The sequence below is a fragment of the Oxyura jamaicensis genome, chromosome Z (genome assembly GCF_011077185.1).
Source record: "Oxyura jamaicensis isolate SHBP4307 breed ruddy duck chromosome Z, BPBGC_Ojam_1.0, whole genome shotgun sequence".
Taxonomy (NCBI): domain Eukaryota; kingdom Metazoa; phylum Chordata; class Aves; order Anseriformes; family Anatidae; genus Oxyura; species Oxyura jamaicensis.
This window is the reverse complement of record NC_048926.1, coordinates 1,255,761-1,258,785: the sequence shown is the minus strand read 5'-3', so window position 1 is coordinate 1,258,785 and position 3,025 is coordinate 1,255,761. Positions and strand designations below refer to the sequence as shown.

Genomic DNA, 3,025 nt, shown 5'->3' with positions numbered 1-3,025 from the left:
TGTCTGGTTCTGGTTATCACTTACACAGCCTATTAGAAACAGAGGGAGCTTGATACCATGTGTAAAGCGAAGCAGGAAGGATTAAAATGTATTCACCTAATATTTGCAGTGCTGTTCTTTGTACCAGAACTTGATGCGATGTACGTGTATGCTCCTTGTTCCCTGACTACAGACTTACAAAACGAGCTCTCACACTTGTACCTTTTCCTATTCCTCCCCCTGTCCCACTCTGGGGGTGACGAGTGAATGGCTGTGTGGTGCTGAGCTGCCTTAAGGGAAAAACCACGGCAGTCTTTTTCCCCAGTAAAGCAAATGGTTAGAGTCCTGGTACCTATCCACATTTACAAGATTCCTCATTCTGTGGGGTTTTTAATTAATCAGATATTTCTCCTTTATCAGCTTCTTTCTGTTTAGTTACACACTCCCCAGTACAACGTATATCATGTATGTATCAATGTAATATCAGTAAGTGGAAACAACAGTTTTTACTTTTTTTTAAATACTATCAGAATTTTATGGCCATTAAAGAATATTTTGAAGAGGGGTTTGATCCTTTATATATCAACAGAAAAAGTAACTTTTAGGATATATACACTGGGCACTTCTTGCAGTTATAGCTGGAATTTTGTTTTCTTCTAAGTCAAAGTGAATTTACCACTCAGGAACAATAAATGAATATGTAAATCAAGTACCAAACAAAAATAATTGCCATTTCCAAGTTGTCAGTGGTGGTTGTTTCCTGGAGGCTAGATCAGGGAAAAGGCATTTTATTGAACTATAATCGTAGTTTTGATAGTGGCAGGGTGGGGAAGGCGCGCAGAGAGCCCGAGTCCAGGACTTGGAGGAAATAATAAATTAGCAGGAGCTGTTAGAAGCAATGTCACCGTTTCTCAGCGAGTTACAAGAAGTGTTTGCTGAAGATGTCCAGAAGTGTCCGTGATCGTATGTATTTGCATACACAGGAAATCTTTTCTGCAGAAGGCACTTCCTGAATTACAGTGTGTATATATATGAGTAAAACCGAGCTGGGACAGCAAAGGCTTTGATGAGGACAAGTGTTGTGCTCTCAGACCTTGCCAAGATCCCAGTGGTGGTAAGACAGTGGGTTGGCACGGTGGGGGGGAGATGGATGGGAATTTTGTCTCTGGGATTTCTGTCCTTCCAAGGGAAAGCCCTTTGTGATGCTGGACTTTAAATGGAGTAGCTGTATGCTGCAGTTGTGTTTTCCTCTGGGAATCTGCATTAGGACATCTCTCAGCATCAGTGTATTTGTTCACAGTGATATGAAAAGATGCTGGTAAAGGAAAACTTATTTTCAGGGTCCAGATATCACGGAGACTGCTAGCAGAGGGGTAGTTTGGGTAGCTTATACCCCTTTTAGCCTGAAAAGAAGGATCTGAAAAACTGCAAGCCCTGCAGTCACTCATTATTAATAGTATAATAATAGCCGTCACTATTAATTCTTTTCCTGTGTAACTAGGTGAACTCCTACACCATCAAGCATTTGTATTTGCTTGTCAAAATATGTCTGTGGAAGCTCATATATATATGAATATCTGGAGCTGTGAAACCCTTGAAAATCATGGTTTTCTTTCTTGCTGATCGTTGATTCATTGATCTACCATATTTTTTCATTTTCCTTTCCTTACTCAAAATATTTGGTCCAGTTTACAGTTGGAAAATCTGTGCGGAGAGAGTTGCTGTTCACAGGGAAAGGAGAAAAGCTTTTCATTCATTCTAATTCACTTTATCCTGCTGCTAACAACTCCAACGGCTGAGCCTTTCACAGAGCAGAATAGCAAGGACGGCTGAGGAGAGACAGGCACACAGAAAAACCCTTTAAATTCCGAATTACGAACTTAGGGAGATGGCTTTAAACTAGAGCTAATGCGGAATGACAGCAAAATAATGTGTTATCAGTGCAAAGAAAAGGGGAGGGAAAATACATTTCTCTACAAATGTTTACCTGTGTGACAAAGTTTAGAAAATAAAAGGAGAGAATCTGTTGAAAGCCTCTTGATGACAATAAAGGGAGCAAAATGCCCGAGTGCTATTACATAGAGATCCCACCATTAAGACCACCAAACCAAGAATATAAGATGGAAAGAACATTGTTGTGAACTAATTGAATAATGGACCTTGAGGAGTTGTTACTTAACCAAATATCTGTTGGGAAAAAAAAAATAATGATCACAGAGTATCCAGGATATTTTTAGGCTATGAGGATGTCAGGTTTTGATCAGAATGTGAAGATAAGTCCAAGAATTTTTTACATGGATTTAAGGATTTTTAGAATGGAAGAGAGGAAGAATAGGAAAAAAGCAACTTCACTAAATTCAGAGGTCTGTTTGCAAAATGCTGTGAAAACAGTCGAGGAAAAAGATGCTCAGGAATTTGGATGTTCATAAAGATACAGGTATTGGAAATATAAGTGTAGGATATCGATACATGGAAAAATGAAAATAAATACAATTTGGCTTTCCTTCTTCAATGGTCTCCAAGAAGGAAGCACCAAGGAAATAGGTGGAATTGTACCTAACCATGAGACTTTTGTGCTTTTTGGAATATCCAGAGCACAAAGAGGAGAGACAAAGAGGAAGAACTGCCAAAGATAATAAAACAGCACCAAAGTTCCTTATTGTTCACAATAGTCCCTTACTGATAGAAAGGAGGACCTGGGAAAATCCTGGTCCATGAGTTTCCTGCAGAGATTAATAAATTATGTCTGTGAAGATGCAGTGTTTACTTAAATCATTAACGGCAATCAAGCAGCTAGCAATACCACCGAGGGGTGGTGAATAAAGTTCAGTTTAGAAAAGAGAAACCATGACTGAGAGGTCGTACGCAAGTTACCTGTGGTCAGTGGACCGTCCCTTTTGGCATTAACGGCAGACTCTTGGAGAAACGAAAAGAAAAGTAAAGAAAGGTGAAAATGAAATAGAAAAGAAAAGAAAAGAAAAGAGAAAAGAAGAAAAGAAAAAAGAAAAGAAAAGAAAAGAAAAGAAAAGAAAAGAAAAGAAAAGAA

General features: G+C 38.8%; 1 protein-coding gene across 1 annotated transcript in view; it reads left to right on the top strand.

Annotated features, from left to right (window-relative positions):
- Positions 1–509: 509 nt before the first annotated feature.
- The window catches only part of DYNAP (dynactin associated protein), an 11,614-nt gene continuing 9,098 nt past the window's right edge, over positions 510–3,025 (top strand). The window contains exon 1 of the mRNA XM_035310011.1: positions 510–1,093. The gene's annotated coding sequence lies outside the window, so the exon portion shown is untranslated. The remainder of the gene's footprint in view (positions 1,094–3,025) is intronic.